Genomic DNA, 10,699 nt, shown 5'->3' with positions numbered 1-10,699 from the left:
GGGCATTAGCATCCATATGTTTTAGCTTAGCTGGAACAATTCTATTAACAAAATGGCTTCATATCCTTCCCACATATTGTCCTGATAAGTCTTAATTTATCGAGATAGTGGCAGTAGAATATATTATCCAAAATCAACTTAGCAAACAGCTGTCAATCATTTCCTACTGGTCCTGCAGGGGTGAACTGACCTGCTTTCCACCATATGTGCCCCAGTAACAAACTCTGAACTTAATGTTATGTGGAATATCTGAGGTATGGCTTGGAACAAAGAAATGACAGAGAAATGGACAATGCTTCTTGTTATTATGACCTTATTGCAATTCAGGAAGGGAAAAAAAAAGACTAACACTAAACACATTTTCTCTTTATGCCCTCATGGTCAATGTATCTGCATTTGATATAAATGAGCTGCATGTCAAACAGTTTCATGTTGTCTCGAAAGAGAATACTATTGAAACAGTTTAAAGGGGAATGCAGTTAGGAAAATTATGATGTCACTCTACCAAGCATTTCTTGCATTAAATATTTCAAGGATTCAAACACAAGTGTTTGATGTGCTTCTGGCCTTTGTGCTCTGGGATTGAAAGGTTTGTCATATGAGGAGCGTTTGATGGCTCTGGGCCTCTACTCACTAGAATTCAGAAGAATGAAGGGAGATCTCATTGAAACCTATTGAATGGTGAAAGGCCTCGACAGAGTGGATGTGCAGAGGATGTTTCCTATGACTGGGGGAGTCTAAGACCAGAGGACACAGCCTCAGAATAGAGGGATGTCCTTTTTGAACCAAGTTGAGGAAGAATCTCTTTAGTCAGAGAGTGGTGAATCTGTGGAAATCGTTGCCACAGTCAGCTGTGGAGGCCAAGTCTTTGGGTATATTTAATACATTCTTGATTGGTCAGGGCATGAAGGGATACCGGAGAAGGCATAAGATTGGGGCTGAGCATGATGAAATGGCAGAACAGACTTGATGGGCCAAGAGGCCTAATTCTGCTCCTATATCTTATGGTCTTATGTGCAAACCCTCCACAGAGGGCCACTCCACTGTCAACTGTGGCAACTCTGACATCCGTTTTATAAGTAATGAATTAATCTAATTCTGGCTTTTTTAACAATTGTTATCTCAGGTCTCCAGCTTCACATTAGAGTTAGTTGAATACAGCAAGTTATGCATTTGCGGAACTGTTGAAATGGGTCATGATGGATATTTCATGCGGATGAAAGGAATTATGCGGACACCGAGTGGAGTGTGTGGAGGAAACATATGTAATCTTTGTGCTCCTGGCCTAAAAAACCTTCATCCAGTTCTGAGCATGGAGATCACAATGAATCTCTCTGTTAAACTTTGCTTCAGCATTTAAAGTTTACTTCCTTGCAATCAAACAATATTTATCACTGAAATGAAAAGAAAGTGCTCAAAATACTCAGTGAATCCGGCAGTAGATGTTGAGATAATAATCCTTCATCAGAACTGGAAAAGCACAATTAGAATCAGGGTTTGATATCACCAGCGTATGTCGTGAAATTAGTTATTTTTGTGGCTGCAGTACAACGCAATATATAATAATAAAAAACTGAATTACAATAAGTGTCTGTGTATGTATATATATATATTAGTTAAATTTAAGAAGTGCAAAAAAAGTAGTGAGGTAGTGTTCATGGGTTCAATGTCCTTTTGGAAATCAGATGGCAGAGGGGAGGAAGCTGTTCCTGAATCACTGAGTGTGTGCCTTCAGGCTCCTGTACCTCCTTTCTGATGGTAGCGATGAGAACAGGGCATGTCCTGGGAGGAGTGAGGAGGATTTGAGAAAACCAAGAGAATGTCTATGATAGGATGCCATCTAGTTAACAAATATTTAGAAGGATAGACTGCAACGTACTGCGAAATGCAAAATACAGCAGATGATGAAAACCTGAGGTAGAAGACAGCAGATAAGGCTGAATCAATTGAGAGGAGAAAATTGATTGCATTGTATGTGGATGATCACATATCAGTACTAACCACTTCTGACACAAATGGGGAAGACTGGTTATTTAAAAATGTCGAATTCAATACTTACCTCTGAGGGATGCAACACGCACATTGCATGACTGGTTGGCTTCTCTCCTTTCAAAGGAGGGCTTAATTGATTTACAAGCCTGGACTAACAGTGAAATGAGTGAAAACTCAAATCATTAATCTGCTCAGCCAAAATGAATATATAATTGCATTTGGTTGTATTGCAAAAACATTATTATGGTTACACTTTCTATATTAACAGTGATTTTTAAAATTAGATTCTTCCTAAATTGTTGCTTTGACATTTCCATGTTATCAATTCTGGTACAGGCCTTTCTGGACTCAACTCAACTTATGAAAATCTAACTTAAATACAAATTCTCCCATACATTTTAGAAGCATTTTCAAGCTAGTAGTAATGATAAAATGCTGTAATATATGAATTAATGACTGGATGCAATCTATATTCCATTAATTATTGGCAATTATTCAATGAAATGAAAGAAAATAGAGTGAGTATGACAGGGACAGTGATAGAAAGCAGGCATTTCTAACTTATGGAGAAATTGGCACACGTGTCTTCTGTACCCATTGACTACCGCCACCATCCAGACCATATTCTCTTCTCACTACCACCATCGGGCAGGTGGTACAGAAGCTTTAGGACCCACAGCACCAGGTCCAGGAACAGCCGGCACCCTTAAAACCATCAGACCCCTGAACTGGCGTGGATAACTTCATTCACCACTGCTCTGCACTGATCCTCCGACCTACAGACTCACTTTTAAGGACACTTTACAACTCGTGTTCTCAGTATTATTTTTAATGCACAGCTTCTCTTCTTTTATGCATTGGTTATTTGTCAAGCTGTATCTGTTTATGTATATAGTTCTTCATAAAATTCTGTTGTATTTCTTTTTCTTATAAATGCCTGCAAGAAAATGAATCCCAACGTAATATATGTGCACTTTGATAGTAAATTTACCTTGAGTCTCTTGAGGCCACAATACAAATATATAAAAATATCATGTAAGAATAAAAATCTGACTTGAACTTCCACATCAGAATGAGATTTACTCAGAGAATAGCACCTAACAACAGACAAATGGAACCATAAGATATAGAAGCAGAATGAGGCCATTCAGCCCATCGAGTCTGCTCCACCATTCGATCATGGTTGATTTATTATCCCTCTCAACCCCATTCTCCTGCCTTCTCCCTATAACCTTTGACACCCTTACTAATCAGGAAACCATCAACCTGTGCTTTAAATATACCTCATGACTTGGCCTCCACAGCTGTCTGTGGCAATGAATTGTGCCTTCTGGCTAAAGAAATTATTCCTTATTTCTGTTCCAAAGGGACATTTTTTTTATTCTCAGGCTGTGCTTCCTAGTCCCAATTCTCCACCTCCACTGTATCCAGGGTTTTCAATAGTTGGCAGAACTGATAAAGTTATGCACCTAAATCAGTAATGAACTGAGATGTTTTCATTATTTAATAGCTAAATTTCCTAATAGTCAATTTTAGGAAAATTATTGAGATTTCCAAAGCTACAGATTATTTTTCAAGTGGTATCAGGTTGTGGCTACTTTGATCTAACACTGTTTGTGCTGTAGTTTACTCAGTAGGAAAGAAACCTTTGCCTACACTTAAGACTGATGCTCATTCCCATTTCCTGCAAATTCCCTAAAAATATTACATTGTCAATTATTAAGTGGAATGAGAGAAGTACATACATCTAGAACAAAAATATTCCCACAATTTAAAGAATATTGAACTTTGGTTTTGTTTGACTACTAAACTTTCATGTGCATATCAGATAGATAAAAATGCTTTTAAAAATGCAGGGATCACTTAGTTCCTATTTAATTTATTTGAGATTATTATCAATTAACTCTTTGAGGGCTGCATATTTAGATCCTTTACTTCAAAATAAATATTTGCGTACATGTTGGGGGTCTGTGGGGGGAGTGGGGATGTAGGTGGAGGGGCATGCAAGAGGGTCTCCAAAAGTGTGCAGTGAATAGTGAATTGTGACAGGCCAGGATTACCCTGTCACTCTGTGCTTCATTAAAGTGGTAATAATAGATGTATTGTCAATGACCGAGTACCTTTGACCTCAACAATGGGGACAGGCAGCTGATAGCTGCAGCTGTTTCCAAACACACATGCACTCATACACACACACACACACACATATATATATATATATATATATACAGACATACATACAGATACAGACCCTACCACATCCTAATCTATCATTAACAATGCTATCAAACCAAGAGAAAGCTTCAGTGTTTAGCAAAAGGGGTTAAAGCTTTGAGTTCCAATGAACTATCATGTACTATTTGGAGTCACCTGTACAATAGAATCAACAACAGAATAGACACGGGCCTCCTGGCCCCTCAGGCCAGCCCTGCTGTTCAACAAATTCATAATTTTTTGTTGCAGGCCTCACCACCTCTTCTGCATCAGTTCCACATGGCCCTCTGTTCCCCAATCTTTCCAACGTTTAATTACCTTCAATGATCCAATAATCCAACCGCTATGAGGAGATGTTTCCATGAATCTTGGTTTTATCTTGTATCTATGCCTTCCCATTCCAGACTCACTCACTGGTGGAAATTCCATAGTGTCTACATTGTGAAGCACTCCTTAGAATCTAACGTGTTGCAAAAAGACCATTTCATTCTAGTAAATTCTGAGTAATACAGAAGTGGTTTATTTAGCCACCAACACGGGGTCTGCCAACCACTGCAGAACTGCACCCCAGTACAAAAATAACATTTTTAAATGAGAGAGGATATCAGAACAAAACAGGTAATGCAGCTACATTCTGCTGAAAAAGTTAATTGAGGTGGGCTGCTTGGAGAAAGAGACGGAAGCAAGTTCATGTGTCGACTCACATGTAGGTACAAAATATATCGGTTCTTCAGAAAGACATTTCACACCAAACAAAACCACAATGCGGTGAATGAAAAAAGCAAACATGAGGAATTCTGCAGATGCTGGAAATTCAAGCAACACACATCAACGTTGCTGGTGAACGCAGCAGGCCAGGCAGCATCTCTAGGAAGAGGTACAGTCGACATTTTGGGCCGAGATCCCTTCGTCAGGATGCTGCCTGGCCTGCTGTGTTCACCAGCAACTTTGATGTGTGAACCGGTGAATTAACATCTGGCAGTCTGTATTGTAATTAATGTAGAATATTGGCAGAGATAATTTATGTTGGTATTGGTTTGTTATTGTCACATGTACCAAGACAGAGTGGAAAGCTTGTCTTGTTTACTATTCAAACAGACCAAATAATTAAAACAGTTCATTGAGATAGAATAACGTAAAACAGTAACAATGCAGAATTAAGTGTAGGAGCTACCAAAAAAATGCAGTGCAGATAAACAATAAAGTGCAAAATCCTAACAAGGTACCAATATATTATAGTTCCATTAGTAATAAGGGTAAATTGAATGAACTTGTCTAAAATAGTTTGATGTTTTATCTTTGCTGTCATGGAAAAATTGAATCATTTTTACAAATACATTTTTACTAACTTTTTGAATGCCACCATGTCAAATGGTAAAAAAAAAACTCCTAGTTTGGAGAACTAAAGATATGAAGCTTGTGACAAGTTACCCGTGCCATGATTTTCATTTGATTGAGCATGTACACTATGGTGTGAGAAATGGGCAAATCATTTGACATCAACACTAAAGTCAGCCTAGGTCAACTAACTTCTCAAAACTGGAAACCATACCACCTTAATCTGAAACTGTTGTTTCACCTCTAAAAAGCTCCTCTTCAATTCCATCATCCATCAAGTTGCTTGAATAAATTCCAGTGGTTTTAATGGAAGCTATAGTGTTGAGGGATAGAGTTGGGTCAACAGTGAGAGTGCTGTAATAAACATACCCAAGTCAGTCATTTAGCCAAAGTTAAAAATAAGCAAAAGATATTGTGGTAACAGACAACATTTCATTTGTTGGAAATGTTAAATTTATTGACTATTAAAGATAATACTAGAGATATTGGAAGATACATTAAATAATGGGAGAAACATTGGTTGAAATAGCATGCATAAAATTAATATGAAAATACTTATCCATTAAGCATTGCTGCTGCATGAATCCAGCTTAAAGCTGACAGGTTAGAATGATTGGATTTGCTGGTTTAAATTCATCAGATTCTGCTAAATCCATAAATTGAGGGCTTAATTTTGGCAGCAAATTCTAGAAATATGATTCTGAATTAATAAGGATTAACATGAACTTTGTGCAAAGACTGTAAAATTAACCATCACATTTTTTACTGCTTTAATTCAATACATCTACTAAAGAAATTTGTAGCAGCAATCACAAATTAAGCAAACAGCAATGATAATAATCAGGGCTCATGTTTGGAGATACAACACACCTAACAAATGATTGCCTTTTAATAGAATGATCACAATTCCTACTGATATTCCTGAGGCATTAACCCTTTGAGGAATTAACACATTCTGAAATTTATCTTTTCCACCAAAATAAAACTGTGGATCTCATTTGGCAAAAATTAAATGCTTCGGCTGTTTATTCTTTTGGCACATTGGTTAAGTTCTTTAACATACAAATACTTTTTTTTATCCCTCACAAGAGACAACAACTTAGTAGGTTTCAGGAATATTAGTCCAGATATATTGACAAATATGTTTTTTTTTGGTAGCACAATTGGCTAAAACTGCCATAAATTTGCTTGAAACAGTGCAAGCTTGCCTAGGTAGTAATGTGGTGGGAGGTACTGGTTATACTTTTGAAGGAAGTTCTTTCCACCCTGCCAAATTATACCACAGATCATGAGGGTAAGATTCAACCATAACTTTAATATTTAATACAACAAGTCATTGAATACTCACCATAAAACAGTGGCTCCATTTTCAGTATTAACCTGTCTTTGTTATTTGTTAATTTGTACATTTTTAAAATAGAATTTAGGATGGTTTAAATATAACCAGTTACAAAAGATTTGAAGACATTAGCATTTATGTAACTCCAACTTCATCATTTAATGTTAACCAAAGTTAGCAAACTGTGTATGAGATTTTTAATAGAGGGCTTTCAGTGAAAACATGGCTAGAACTTCCAGATTTCTTTCTTTTTACATTTTAAAGAACTCAGTAAAATATACTCCCTTAGATAATAATATGCTTCTCAAATATATTAGAATCACTAAGTCATATTCTAAAGGGCACCTTGTGATATTTCATATCATATACAATTGATCCAAATTAACAAAGGTAATAATTTAAATATGGTTCACCTTGACTGATAGATTTACTAAGTTTTTAGTAAATTATTAAAGACTTTGTAAATAAAAACCTGACTACTTAAGAAGAAATCCTTGTTTGTGGGTGCTTTGGGAGAGACTGTGAATGTGATTCTTTTTAACAGTTTGATTGTAAAGAAAACAAATTAAATGATTATCAATAGCAGCAATATTAAACTCTGAGATCGACTTTGAGGTCTACACAGGAGTTTGTCGAACAAGGGCGATCCGCAATACTCTTTGCTGCCTCCATTCTAACATTCAATGCCACGAATGCCTGTGCCTCGGCCACAATGTAACTGCTTTGATTCATATACTTTTGACAGTTACCCACCAAAAATGTAACCTCAGGCTTTGAAAATTCAGTTTACCTTAGCATCCATAGCTTTTGGACAACAGTTCTAGGTTTCCACAGTCCTTTGTTTGAAGACAGGGAGGCATCAGATTTAACCCCTGAATAGCCCAACTAATTTTTAAGATGTTGCTCCTTTATGGTGAATTACCCACAAGGAATAATTCTTCATCTACACTATCAAATCCCCATATTTTAAGTATCTTCTTCCTGTTTATGTTCAGGTTTGATATAATAATTTTTTTTTAAAAAAGGGATCCCCATCATATTCTGAATGCCACGAAATTCTCAATGAAAGCTACTGGCTGGCCCTACGCCTGTGATGAGAAGAGCAATACCCTTGCTGCCTTGCAGCCTCTCTCTCAGCGGGGAAGCCGGAGGGTTTCCAGCCTCAGGCAAAACATATGTTACTTTCAAACTGATTAATACGAGTTTATTTTGGAGCAATAATTATCAAATGTCTATTAATCACCTCTGTGCACATGAGCACCACTGAATAAAGATCACGGCATTGAGACACGCAGGAAAACAAAGGGACAGGTGAAGAGCCAGATAAGTGTTACATCTCCTAGTAAATGAATTTTTATTAAGTCACTCCATTGAACCTTTTTAAACAGACTTAATGTAAATATATGGTTATGTTTCAGAATGTTCTAAATCAGAAGAAACTTTGCACACGTCTGCATTAATTAGACATACAAGATGCTCATTAGAACAGTGGTTTTTCCCTTAGTAACGTGCAACAAAGCTGGCTGCTGAAAACGATTTATTACAGAAAAATTATAGAAGTTTACAGACAATTACAGACAAACTGGTTGACATGACTCTGTTCTTGACATTCAGGAAAGCCCCATGAAACTGGCTAGATCAAGCATTGTTGGTAATAAGTTATTGCAATGCTTACTGCTCTCAATAAAAGCGCAATGGATAAGGCTTATCAATAAATGAAAAAAATGTATTAATATGCAGGAGAAAACAGCCAAAAAAAAGTTGGTGCAATTCAAGAAAAATGATTTAACTCCATATTATTCACTCATACATTGCAGGCAACTACGAGAATATTTAGAAGTGTGCTTCTTTTCTGATAACTGTAAACAAACATATCGAAATAAGACACCCTACGAACCCCGAAGAGCCGAAGAATCACAAGCCAATAGAATTCAAAGGTCAACTGCAGGGGTAGCCAATCAGGACCGAGGCAAGCAAACAGGAGACTATATAAATGTGAGCATTCCCAGAGAGAAACACCAACAACTACACACTGAGGATGTCACCTCAACTGGTGAGGAGGTGTCTGAATTGAATTGCAAGCTAATGGCCAAGCTCAGTGAACACCACAACAGCAAGCAGTAGTGTAGCAGTTAGTATGACGCAATTACAGTGTGGGGTGTCGCGGAGTTTGGAGTTCAATCCCAGCGTCCTTCCCGTTGAATATGTGGGGTTTTCCCCAGGTGCTCTGGTGTCCTCCCACAGTCCAAAGGTGTAACGGGTCGGGTAATAGATCATTGCAAATCGTTCTGCGAGTTAAGTTAGGGTTGTCAAGGATAGCTGGGCAGGCTCGCATTGAATGGCCAGGAGGGCCTATTCCATGCTGTATCTCTAAGTAAAAGAAAATAGAACCAGAAGTAGGCCATTGGGTCCCTTGCACCTGCTCCACCATTGAATAAATCATGACTGGTCACTTGCCCCAGGACCACGTTTCTTTACTAACCCCATATTCCTTAATATCCAAATATTAAAATGATTATACTGCAGTCTGGCCACTGAACTTTCAACACACTGCATTACAGATGGTACATGTAATTAACCGGAAGTTAGAGAAATACCTTTTGCTTTCAATAAGATATTGCACTTCAAAGAGCAGAGAGCACTCATACTTATACCTCTACTTACACCAAAAATAGTACTTTTAACTACAATTTAGATGCTAGCAAAATTTCACCACTGTATCTGAGTTTATATTAAAATATTGGGATGAGTAGTAGAGAAATCATGTTCAATATATCAGCTTTTGCTAGTTAGTTCCTCGTCAGGGGATGATTTACTTGTAGGTAATATAGAGCAGCAGTGGTTCTTCTTATGTAATGACAAGATCACACACTACAGACATGTTCAAATCTGACCACAAAGATTAGCCTTTCAAACAATGACTGACATTTTGTTTAAGCTTCAAACTAATTGTGAGCAATGGATCTGATGGATTTAATAGGTTTAAGTTATTTTCAACTTTGATTAAAATTCTTCTATAATAACAAATAGCAATTCAAAAATGAGGAAAATAAATTTTATTTACAAGAATACTGAATATTTCCATTATGACCCACGGCAGAGCAGAGGAGAGTAACAATTGTATAAATTTTAATAGAAAACAGACCTCCAGTAAAGTAAACTGGAACCAACATAAAGGGGAATTGAGGTATGATAGACATCCATAAACCCAGTTCAATTTCCCTTTCTACTCTGATGGATTTCCATCAACAGTGACCAGTTGGTTGGTCATGCATGATATCAACAGGGTATGACAACATTTTCAAAGTAATGTTAGTAAATACACTTGGAGTTCTATGCTTACAAAAATACACACCAAACTCCAGCATAAAAACTATTTACTTTGAGCACAGCCAATCAGTAAACACTACTAGTTTAAGTATGACTGCAACATTCTGACCCCGACTACCTTATGTTCTTATCCTCTGTTGCTGCAACATTACAGCATAATAAAGCATTATTTCCTCAAATACAAGTTAATTCCGTTCAGTCAGAAGTAAAAAAAAAGTCAACCTACTGGTTTGAAATCAATTCTTTGCAGAGTACAGGTTGAAACTTTCTGATCCAGCAGGTTTGGGATCTGGAGTACAAATCTGTGCTATCTAACTAATTTTAAATTAGATCTAACCAAGATATAAAATTAACTAAAGATCTGTACTAACTGACCAGGCAACTTTTACAATCTCAGTTTTGACTTGGAGAAACTTAAGTTCAGAACAATTCTCCCCCCATATCTAAGAAGAACACTTTCCCCACTCAGAGAAAGATGAACAGGGG

The sequence above is a fragment of the Mobula birostris genome, chromosome 30 (assembly GCF_030028105.1).
Source record: "Mobula birostris isolate sMobBir1 chromosome 30, sMobBir1.hap1, whole genome shotgun sequence".
Lineage (NCBI taxonomy): Eukaryota > Metazoa > Chordata > Chondrichthyes > Myliobatiformes > Myliobatidae > Mobula > Mobula birostris.
This window is presented reverse-complemented; position numbering follows the sequence as displayed.